Genomic DNA, 12,825 nt, shown 5'->3' on the forward strand with positions numbered 1-12,825 from the left:
AGTAGAAGTTATGAAAAATTGGGACCAAAAATGATCCAGACACTTTGAGCTGATCATGTTTTGCTGAAGTGTGTTTTCTTTAATTGCTAATGCTCTTTTTACACACAGACTGAACAAAATGAAGCATTGCTTGGTCACTGGTTGAGCTAAACTGGTATTATCTAATTGTGTAGTTAAATTTAACAGCTGACAGATATTCAACATAATTCATGTGTGAGAGTCTAACAGAAGGACGGACAAAACCAGTCAAATATCAACTGAGTTCTGCTCATATTTTATTACCGTTTTCTAAACTATAGTGAATAAACGGTGATAATGTGAGAAATGTTAAAGGTGTCTGAATAAATTTTGGTTTGAGTGCAAGTTACGTTAGTCAATGTATGCAAGGCCAATTACACAATGGGTTGGGCTGCTTTTCAATTTCAACAAGGTCTTAGCTGGCATTAAACAGAAGGAAATATTGCATTATTACTGGTTTTCTTGCCAAGAAGGAAGGGGCATAGATGAAGCATTGCGGTAATATGTGAAGACAGTAAAGATGCTTGTTGTGGAAAAACTTTGCGACACCTCCGTTGAGAGGAACAGAAGCTTTCCGACGCGGTTCCATCTCGACGGATCACTGTGTAATACCTCACACGAGAAACCATAATTTGTGGCTTTTCTCCTCCATTTTCACTTCTGCATACACTCACCACGTTACAAAATGCATTTGGCTCATAAAACTCTATCTTTCTGTGGCTCACAGTAACTTTCTAAACTGTTTGGTTGGAAGAGATGGTGGACTATTTTGCAAGCTCTTGGTGGGATTAATTTCCACTGATTGTTAGGATGATTAGCATGGCTTCTTTGTACCTAAATATGATTGGTTGGATCTCTTACTCCATTTAGATTTGAGGTATTAATACAATATACCAAAAGAGTTCTCTGTTACATAATAGTAGGTCAGTTGAGCCTTAAAACCACCTAATTCCTGCTTTTGGATCTTAAAGTGCCCATATTACGCTTTTTCAGATATTACCTTTCATGGAGTGTGTAATATAGCTGTTTGTGAATGTAAGAGTTCTGCAAAGTTTCAAAGATCAAAATGCAGATAAATGGAGCTATTGTCTCTCATAAGAAAGACTGAGCCATCTGACCAATCAGAGCAGAGTAGACCAATCACAACAGACTGGGTCATCTGACCAATCACAACAGACTGAGTCATCTGACCAATCAGAGCAGAGTAGACCAATCACAACAGACTGGGTCATCTGACCAATCAGAGCTGAGTAGACCAATCACAACAGACTGGGTCATCTGACCAATCAGAGCAGAGTAGACCAATCACAACAGACTGAGCCATCTGACCAATCAGAGCAGAGTAGACCAATCACAACAGACTGGGTCATCTGACCAATCAGAGCAGAGTAGACCAATCACAACAGACTGGGCCATCTGACCAATCAGAGCAGAGTAAACCGATCACAACAGACTGGGCCATCTGACCAATCAGAGCTGAGTAGACCAATCACAACAGACTGGGCCATCTGACCTATCAGAGCTGAGTAGACCAATCACAACAGACTGAGTCATCTGACCAATCAGAACAGAGTAGACCAATCACAACAGACTGAACCATCTGACCAATCAGAGCTGAGTAGACCAATCACAACAGACTGGGTCATCTGACCAATCAGAGCAGAGTACACTGTCGAAAAGAAGGGGTTTTTGAATCGTTTTGAACCGTTTCAAATGGTGAGAGAAAAGAGGTGATGTATAAATTATATTATGAGAAAAGTGTTTTTGACCTTGGATGCATGTAAACCTATTCTTGTAGATCCAAAACAAAATTAGGGGCTTTTAAAATAGAATAATGGGGCACTTTAAACTGTAAGTGAAGATCCAACCCGATCTCACGGCAATTCGTACGAATTTTCCGAGTTGTCTAATTCGTACAAATTCATACGACTTCACTCATACAAATTCATAAGATTTTTGCTAATTCATACATATTTTACGAGTTGCCAAGAATTTGTACGAATGACTTACCACTGACCCCGCCTCTAAACCTACCCATCACGTGGGTTTAGACAAATCGTACAAATTTGTACGAGTGAGGTCGTACGAATTAGCCACCTTTTAATCACTCGTACGAATTCGTACAAATTGGTCATGAGATAGCGTTGGAATATCTGGCTACACAAAATGATCAATGCTAAGCTCATGTGTTTAACTCGTATGATGACAAAGTAAAAATTATTTTTAGGTAAAAGAATTGCACAAATCATACAGAATTTTTATATATTTTTACATATTATTTACATTGCCTGATGACAGTGTTTCTCTATTTATCGTGTGATCAAGAAGTCGTCTTTCCGTAATGAATGTTTGGAATATCTGTGGTAGGATTCCTGTAGGAACAGGATGAAAACAAATGCTTTGAGTCTGCATGTGGCTCACTGGTGCCGCCTCCTCACTCAAACAGAACACATTTTTGGTTTGTCCACAGATAACCCACTTGGCATAAAGAGGAGCTGCACAATCCACATGTAAGTTTATGTCATGTTGGAAATGTTACACAATGAATCATTGCTTGTTTATTTATTTTATTTTAAAACCTAAAAGAACTGAACTTTCATGGTCATGCTGACTTTTCCAACTTCGGCAAACATCTTTTTTTTTTTTGTTTAAAGAAGAAAAACATCTAAAAATCAAGCAGAAATGTCAACCCTGTTGTCTTCCAGTTTGTGAGATAAAAATACACTCATTTTTTATTCCCTGGCAGAAATAGGTTATCATAGGTTAGCATGACGTTGTTAGCAGATGAAATGTGCAAACTTGAGTTGTGCAAACTCTCAAGTTGACGTTATTGTAGAGTATGTTTCTGGCCTAAATGTAATTCAGATGTGCTCTGCTTGACATTTGCTAACACGTTCTCTGTTGTCACATGGTGAGAAATGGGAATGTCTCTTGTGCTGTGTCTGAATTTGCATACTTTTTTGAGTAGGTACTTATTATGCATGAGTAATTACTTTGCAACCCCTAAAAAAGTATTTTCTATATAGCATTAATGTAATCTGGACGTACAATGTTGTCATGTGACCTTCCAGCGTCGCTTCACTGTCATTCACAAATCCTGTGGCCTCATGGGACAGTAAAGTGTCCATCATATGCACACTTCAGAAGTAGTAGGTCAAACTGGTACTTTTGCCTGCTCTTTTATTAGTACTGTGAATTCAGACATACTTATTGTTTTTCGGCCTACTATATATTAGGGAAGTATGTGATTTCGGATGCAGCCTTGGTCTCCAAAAACCAAGGGAAAAACATGGACTTTCCAAAGAGTACAGCGATCCGTATGAACAACAATAACACTGCGCTTGCCTATGACAAGAATCGAACGTTCATGTGGGCCGTATCTCCTGTCCTCTCAAGGCCTCATCGGCTTGATACGTCTGTGTGGTTTTCTTCTTTGCCATGAGAATATACGTTTCATATTTCATGTTTCAGATGAGCATCATTCAGTGGTTTCATCAGTCCAGCGCACTTCCTTTAAAAACAGCAGACTCTGTTATGTTGTGACGCTGAGTTTGTGCCGCGTTTGCTGACCCATTGACCGATACTGAGCTGTATGTGCATAAAAAAGAGATGCTCCTAAAGGATTTTCCAGAGGCGGCTCGAAAACGCAAACCAAGAAAGTGTCACACGCTGTTGTAAACAGGAAGCGCTGGAACTTTACGTGGCCACATTCATCCTTCTGGGCTTGGCGATGGCCAGATAACTATTCCTGGATGTGACAGAAAAACCAGAGAGAAACTGGATTAACCGGGTTAGCGGAATGACCAAAGTCTTATAATGCCGGATGATTTCGGCAATCCTATAAAATCATTATGAATCACACTCTACGACACTGATCTAATAAACTTTGGTACGACATGTACAGTCAAACCAAAATTTATTCAGACACCTTCAACATTTCTCACATTATCACAGATTATTCACTATAGTTTCTAAAACGGTAATAAAATATGAGCAGAACCTAGTTGATATTTGACTGGTTTTGTCCGTCCTTCTGTTAGACTGTCTCACACATGAATTATGTTGAATATCTGTCAGCTGTTAAATTTAACTACACAATTAGATAATACCAGTTTAGCTCAACCAGTGACCAAGCAATGCTTCATTGTGTTCAGTCTGTGTGTAAAAAGAGCATTAGCAATTAAAGACAAAACACTTCAGCAAAACATGATCAGCTCAAAGTGTCTGGATCATTTTTGGTCCCAAATTTTTATAGATTTTACTGGTAGACACTGTATGAAGAATTATTGGGTATAATATGTCACAGTTTACTTTATTTTGCTCTCCTCACTTGAACTTGAACTAGTTAAATGAACTGTAGTGTCCTGCACTCACTAGTAAAAAAATATAAAAAATTATATCTGGTCTGAATAATTTTTGGTTTGACTGTATGTAGACTGTACGATGATCACACCCATTGAATCGTAGGCTACGGCACAAGTTAGTATAGAAGAATAAAAACGGCATCAGGATGCGCTAGTGGTAAACAAATAGAGCAAGATGAATCGCACTTGTTTTTATGTGTGCTAAAAAAAAAGAGGAGGAAGCGAAAGAGGAGAATATGGATGCGGTCATGGCGAGGGAAAAGAGGCCAACTTGGCATGGCAACCTTGCAAATGGAGCTTGAGGAAAGTAGTTTTAAGTTTTAGCGCCATGTCATGTTGATCAATACACCATTTCATGTTACATTTCTATTGGCTAGTCGTAGGTCGTATCAGCAAACACACTGCTAAACACTGGTGGACACTTTTGGACACTCAGAAAATTGTCACACACTATCTTTGGTCGCAAGACCATCTTTGAATCTCTCATTGTACAATGTAGGACCACCGTTTAGGAGCCACTACCACAGAAATCACCACGATTGGTCATCTTTCGTCTGGGACATCCCAAAATCATACAATGTGAATGAGAGTAATAAGAAGTCATATACAAACCCCACTAAACTAGAAAGAATGATATGAAGGCCCGTTCACACCAAGGATGATAACAATAAAGATATATTTCTAAAAATCATTCTCAATATTAAAGGGGTGGTTAATGCCCTTTTCACAATGTAAAATAAGTCTCTGATGTCCCCAGAGTGTGAAGTTTTAGCTCAAAATACCCCACAGATATTTTTATATAGCATGTTAAAATTGTCAGTTTTTGAGGGTGAGCAAAAACGCGCCGTTTTTGTGTCTGTCCCTTTAAATGCAAATGAGCTATTTCCCTTTGCTTTGAACTTTGAGCGTTGTAACTTTGCAGATGTTGTTTATGCTCAAACAGCAACATTACACACTAACTAAAGTTAGAAAAGTGAAATCATAATCAACCACCCCTTTAAAAAATAGCAGAGGCACACCACAGCTATAACGATAACAATAGAGAAACGTTATCGTTGGGATCACTTTTGGAACGATTTTTTATCCAGCTTTTGAATGATAAAAACACTGACAGCCAATCAGAATCAATTCTAATTAAAGGGCTCGAGCATTTAAAATGGCAGACGACATTGCAGAGAAGTTAATCGCCGAGGTCCAGATTAATCCACCATTGTTTGACAAGTCAAGCCTCTTTATAAGAAAATGGAAAACAGTCGTTCATCCCTCTGAATAAACAGAAGTATTACCTCAGGTTTCCAGCGCTCGTTTCCACAACATTGTCTTGATTCCTTTGAAGTTGCGATGAAAAAGACTAGGTGTTGTTTTATTCCACTATATTGACTAAATTCACTGTTAGATTATTAGATCGATTACACGCTTCACTCAGAACACAGTATGCTGAGGACATCTGCTGGTTAAAGCCGTGTAAAAGCAACAAGAACAGCAAAAACATGTTCAATGACGTTTTACACACTTTTAAACCGCAGCGCGCGAGCTTAGAATAAACAGACCGTTATCATTCGTTAACTGTGGACGCAAATATAGTTATCGTTCTTGGTGTGAACGGGCCTTAAGACTATAGAAGAGCCTGAAACAGCAATACAGAAGATTTTCAGTGCTGTCGTTCACTCTTTAGAGAAGACGGCCAGCTTCTGGTTCACTTCATTATCTCTTTTTGTGTTGCAGTGATATCCGTGCGGAAGTGGTGAACAACCATCTCTTTTCAATTAAAGTAAAACCCTCAGGCAAAGCTCCAGTGCCAGGCTTGCCCAGTCAGTGCCAGTCACTGGAATGCCAGCCAAAAGCTGGAGTTTTAATTGTTGCGCAGGAATAATGAACCGGCGGTAAATTTGGCTCACGGATTAAGCCCCTTAAAGTGCGGCTTTAGGAAACAAAGCTAGGCTTAGAAGAAAGAGACACTTCCACATGGGTTGTGCAAGACAAGTCGAGTGAATGGGGACGAAGAGATTCCCAGACGTGGATCGTTCAGGTCAACACCTGATTTTCCCTCTTGTGATTCGACCTTTCACTTTTGACCTGATAATCTTTGGGTTTGCTTAATTGTACAAGATACCTTCCTTTCTGGAAGTGTGACGTGGAGGAAACGGCGTTTGGCTTGAAGGACGCAAATATCTTTAACGATGTGTCGTGTGTGAAATGTGTAAAATAGAGACACATTTTTCTCAAAAATGTCAACAAAACTGGCTCTCGGATATTTCGTTTGAAATATTTATTTTAAACCAAAATTGAACCAACTGTAGAGTTCAACTAAACAATCAAAATGTCAACTCTAGAAAAAAAGATTGAATGAATTAAGTCGGACGAAACAATTAATTATTTATTTTATTAATTATTAATTTAATTAAAGCTAAACTTATGTTTGCAGGGTGAAGGTTGCACTTAAAATGTTTAGTATACACATTTTATTTCATTACAAAAAAATATTAGTTTTAAATATAAATTATAAAATATAATAAATAACTAATAATGTATTTAAAAAATAGTAAAAACACTAGATTTAATAATTTAAAAATATAATAGTATGATGGTATAGTTTATTAGTATATACATATCAATATGATATTATTATTTTAAATGATTGTTTTAATTAATATTATATTACACTATTTTATTTTATATATATATATATAATAAAATTTGGTTTTAATGACCCTACAAGTCCATTTAAACCATCAAAACATAAAATATATATTTTTTATTATTATTTTAAATATGTTGACAATTATTTGCAAATGCATAGAGAAAGAAAAACTCACAGGAAAATGCAAGCATTAACTACAACATAATCAATTATTAATATTCTGTTGGTTCTCTCTTGTTTTTTGTATCTTTTCAAAATTTCTTTGTATGACAGCCTGTTAAAAAAAATGATGTCGGCTTTGACTTCTGACATCACTTTTGGCCTCTATTGTGTATGTACACACACACATATTTGGATGACAGTTTTGATGAAACACATTGTACCTTTTTGTCTGTTGTGGATTGGTTGCTTTCCCCGCACCAACATTAACGTTCAGGTCATCACCTGCTTTGCCCTCTTGGGATTGACCTTTCACTTTTGACCTGATAATCTTCGGGTTTGCTTAATCTTACAAGATGCCTTCCTGGAACTTAATCATCTACAATGAAATGGTGGGAAAAGAAGAGTTTTAATTGGATGCCAAGCATCTCCAGTAATCCATTCCCAGTCCTTTGCAAGAACACAAGCCTTTATCAGATGCTCTGGTCATTCCACAGATTACACCCTGCTGTTGTTTTCAGGAGGTCCAAAACGAGGGAAGGAGTGGATTTGGGCTCCGATCCACAGTTTTTGGGGGCCGTGGCCTGAGATGGCAGGGGCCGGTTGGTCGGTGTGTTTGGGAAGAGGGTATCAGGAAGGCTTAAGCTCAAACATACAACCAAAACCAGAGCATTCCAATGGTCACTACTGTTCCCCTGCCCACCAGAGCAGAAAATAGGGCGAGTGACCTCTCCAGGAAGGTTGTGTGTCTTGGACAATACCAGAATCCCTTTGTGGTTTCAATAAAGTAGAAGTTTTCCGATATTTATGTGTTGTGCAGAACTTCTGCTGGTTGAAATTAATTAATCAGGAAAATATTGTTCTTTTCTGGAAGTTACATGGAGGAACCACAAACGGCGTTTGGCTTGGAGGGAACGTTGGTGAGGACGCAAATATCTTTAACGACGTGTCATGTATGAATTGTGTGAAATGGAGACCCTTCCCAAAAATGTCAACAAAACAGGCTCTCGGACTTGCAGTGAACCAGCGTTGGGGCCATGCGTTTGCAGAGTTGGACGACAGTTTTGATGGAACACATTGTAACTTTTTGACCATTGTGGATTGGTTGCTTTCACTGCACCAACATTAGTGGCTCTTATGGTGGCCTTTAGTCTGAGGTTTCTGTACATTATATACATCAGTATTTAAAAGCAATAGGCTTGTTGGTAGCAGCGTTTTGGATCATGCAACGCTCTAAAAAGTAAGGTTCTTTATCAGAATCTATAGTTCCATTAAGAACATCCATGGAACTTTCCAAATACAGAAAAAGATTCTTTATAGTGAAAAAAAAAAAAAAGATTCTTTAGATTTTTAGAATGTTCTTCACACTAAGAAAAAAGTCCCTATTGGGACGTATATCCGAGTGAAACAGCATCTCGAACTAGAACAAATGTAAGACGGGGTTTGATTTTGTCCATAGGGAATTGATTGGATGGTTGTGGTTTGCTATTGGTGGATCTCATGTGAGTGACAGGTTGCCCCGCCTGAGCTGTTATAGAGGGAGGGGAAGTTATTTTAACTCAAGATTACGAGGCACTGGAATATTTTTTTTAGATGTGCACGGATAAATAATTCAGAATAACACTGTGATATTCCATTAAAAAACAAATTGTCATATTTCATTTCATGGTGATTAAGAATCTTCACTAAAATGTTCTTTGGGGAACCAAAATTATTTTGCGCAATGATGTATGAATAATCAAGTTAAGCTTAAATTGCTTCAGTCCGGTAATGTTCATCGTGAAATATTGCTAACAATATAAAAAGTATTCTTACGTTTACATTATAATACCCATTAATGATTTCACAGCAAAAAAAGACACGTGAAGGTGGACATTTGTACAATTTTTACTTGCTAAAAAAGTATGAACTTTCAATCAGACAACGGAAAGCATGCAGTAGATTGTGTGCAACAGGTTTTCCAACAAAATGGAAGGCCTTAGATATTATGCATCAAATATGATACAGTAGCTTTATAAGGTTAAAGGTGGTCAGGCAACCAGTTAAAATCAGCTACAATGTTCCTAAACAGCTATTTTGAAATGTTCCTCATTGTCTTTCAGATTCTTAAATGCAAGGAATTGCCGCTCGAGGCCATCTTTACAGTGTTTACCAACTAATCATTAACTATTGCAGTCATGGAAAGCACATTGCTGCATCGAGAAACTTTTAATTGTTTTCCTCCATCTTGAACTTGAGGGCAACCTACGATGTGCGGAAAAAATGGGAAGCACTCTTTTTTTGTGGGATTACCCATTCTGGTTGTTCAGTCTTGCGTGCGTCTTCATGTTCAGAATGGAGACCTCACATAGGGCGAACTGAAGCAAATGAAAACCAGAAAACAGAAAAATAAACATGCACACGGAGTTAAAACTGGTGAGCTTTCTTGGCCAAACAATCTCTGGTGTTTGTTTGGGTTTTGAGTCTCATTCCAAGACGCTAATTTGTTTTGTCTGTAGTTGTGCCTGGTTGTTTGTCTGAGGTAAATTCTCTAGCTCCTGGGCTTTCAGATTGTCTGAAGCCACACATGCGCTCGCGAAGTCTACTCCAAGATGAAACTAAAGTGGCCTTTACAGCATTCGATTTTCTAGCAAAGACTAGTAGTGTTTGAGTAATGTCAAAGAGTTTGCTGCTATGCAAAGCTCAACCTTTACTAACGGCACACAATGCATTTCCATTGTGAAACCCCCCCCCCCCCCCCCCCCCCCCCCCGCCAAAGTGGCTAGTAGGAGTGACTGTGTCTGAATTTGGTGGGTGTCAATGTCAAGCCCTGGTTAGCAAACAGGATAAACACAAAATACTAATTTATAGGGTTCGCTGCGCTACATTTATATTGATCTAAGGTTTAAAAGTGCTTTGTTTGCATATGTTTGCCAACTAAATCAAGATTATAGCCGCATTTATTCTTGTCAGCCATCAGACTGTAATTGATTTGCTATGAACCTGTAAAACTTCAAATTTCCTCATGCAGGCCGCAGCGCAAACGTCTGTTTACACGAGCCAGGCGTACAGTGTGAAGTGGGTTAAAGAAATCATATAAATCAAGTCTATGAGACTCACTTGGACACGCTTGTAGACAAAATGCTATCATGGAGCTGAAAAAACAGGCCTGGGGTTACGTTTGCAGTGCCATAGGGCTCAGTGACAGATATAATAATGCACTATTAACCTTCCCAGAGTAAATAAATATGGTTTCACAAACGCAAAAACCACGCACTCACTGTGTTGGATCGCGTATCTGTGTTTTGGAAGCAGGAAGGAACTACTTTAAACCCGTTTACGACAGATGCAGAGACAAGCCGATGGAAATTCGCTCAACGAACTCGAGTTTCAAGAGCCGAAACGTTCATAAAACCGGACAGCTCATTGTCTATCAGGTTGTCCATCATAAGAAAAATAGCCACAGACTTCCAGAAGTCACAGTTACAAGGGTTTTTTTGGAGTGGTGAGGCCTGCAAAGAGCCAGAGAGTTTCGGGAACCGTACAAGAGACTGGGAAAACATAAACAGACAAATCTACGATCAGTGGTTTGGATTGGATATTCCTCTCATGCCACTGAGTGTCAGGATTCTTTGCAGATGCATTATCAGCTTCCAATGGTCGCGAACGTGGACACTGAAAGTCAAGTCAAGTCGCCTTTATTTATCCAGCGCTTTTTACACCACAGATTGTTTCAAAGCAGCTTTACAGAGATAACTGGAAAATAATGCAACAAAGTTTGTTTCTAGAAGTAAATAGCGTAGTCCAGCTTAAGGAAGTTCAGTGATGTTTAGGTCCAGCTCAGTTCAGGTCTAATATAATGGTGTCAATGCAGCCAGATCAATAATATTGTTGAATATTAAAAGTTAAATGTTAAATTTCCCCAATTAAGCAATCAAAAGGCGACACTATTAGCAGAAAAGGTTCTAAATGGAACCTTCAAGGGTTCCGTAAGTGCTTCATGTATCATTTCTCCTCAAATGGAACCTTTTTGACATTAAGGATTAAGGAAATTGAATTGACCAATGGATGTTTTTTCTCAAGAACTCAAATGAAAAACCTTATGTAGTTTTTAATAATCATGCGGTATTGTCTGTTTTATGATTAAATAATCCAGTGAATTAAATACTACACGAATGAATCTTATTTATTTTTATTTTTGCATATTATTTGGAGCTTAAAGCAATAGTTCACCCAAAAATAAAAATTCTGTCATCATTTACTCACTCTCAATTTATTCCATCCAAACCTGTTCTGCTGAACACAAAGTTGGAAATACTATGGAAGTCAATGGTGCCTTACCATTACAAACATTATTCAAAATATCTTCTTTTACTTTATACAGGTTTCTTTTAATCTATACATGTTTGCAACTAATTGAGGGCAAGTAAATGATGACAGAATTTTAATTCTTGGGTGAACTTTCATTTGTTGGATGCAACACCCCACCAAAAAAAAACAAAAAAACATTATTTCTACAAATGCAGTCGTATTAAAATGCAACATTTTAATTTTATAATGCATTTAAAGCAACTGCGAGGAACAATGCAAGCAATCTTCCATTGCACATGGTATATCAACAGCATCGCAATGTCAACGTACTGCCGATTCTCTATCGGTTGACACATTTCCACCATCATACCACCAGCCTAAGCTCAGACTTGCAAAAGCAAATTGAAGGGAACATAAGCAGATGGGTTACAGTCAGTGGCGTTTCTGTCAAAGCTGAGATAAAATCAGCATATTGTTTGACTGAGAGGCATGTAAAACCTCTTCCCAGATTAATGAGACCCTCATGTGTCGTCTGTCCAACTCTTACACCTCCATTCAGGAATGGCAAAGGAAAAAACTGTTTTGGTTGGTGCACTTACCTGTTGGAAAGTCAAGTCACAAATGAGAATATTCTCTTTAATATCTCAGTTGTATCTCAAATGGAGAGCAAATGGAGACCTTCATTGATATCGAGTGAGTATAATATGCACATTTATTTTATACCTGTACTCTTAAGGCTCGCTCACACCAAGAACGATATAACGATAACGAAAATATTGCTGGTTTAACTTGAAAAAGTAAGTTACCTTGTCGCCTTTCAATTTTGAGTTCATTGAAATTAAAAATTTGAGTTAATACAATAAAGGAGATTGTTTTAATCAACAGAAACTCAAATTATTATGTTATCTGAACCACATTAATTATCTAAGTTGATTTGACAAAAGAAAAAAAAGTTGTGATAAATCCTGAGAATATTTTTTAATATTTGTTTATTTGTATTTATTTTTTATGTTTTAATGTTATGTTTTTTAATGAATATTGTAATATTTCTGCCGTATGGAATACATTTTCTTCTGGTAGAGGAGACACCATAGAATAGTGCTGCTAAATATTACCCACAATTCCTGTGTGCACAAAGCAGAACATAACATATTACATAGTGGCCATAAAATCATAGCCAGACTGCAGTTAAAAGAGCAATTTTACAAATGCAACAACAATGACATGATTTTCTTCTAATATGCCAAGGCAGAGTCATTTAGACTTTTTGTTTAGGTTACTGTTTTGAATTGTTTAGATGAATTTATTCATTTTCTTCCTGCTTCATTCTAGGAGAGTTTGATGGCTTGGGAA

At 37.7% G+C, this 12,825-nt stretch overlaps 1 protein-coding gene and 1 long non-coding RNA gene across 2 annotated transcripts in view; one reads left to right on the forward strand and one right to left on the reverse strand.

Moving 5' to 3' along the window:
- The window catches only part of LOC307151130, a 45,893-nt gene extending 43,365 nt beyond the window's left edge, over positions 1 to 2,528 (forward strand). The window contains exon 7 of the long non-coding RNA XR_013819827.1: positions 2,489 to 2,528. This is a non-coding gene — a long non-coding RNA (uncharacterized lncRNA). The remainder of the gene's footprint in view (positions 1 to 2,488) is intronic.
- The window catches only part of avpr1aa (arginine vasopressin receptor 1Aa), a 675,329-nt gene that overhangs the window by 400,599 nt on the left and 261,905 nt on the right, over positions 1 to 12,825 (reverse strand). The window lies entirely within an intron of this gene.

This window comes from Squalius cephalus, assembly GCF_949319135.1.
Source record: "Squalius cephalus genome assembly, chromosome: 23".
Classification (NCBI taxonomy): Eukaryota; Metazoa; Chordata; class Actinopteri; order Cypriniformes; family Leuciscidae; genus Squalius; species Squalius cephalus.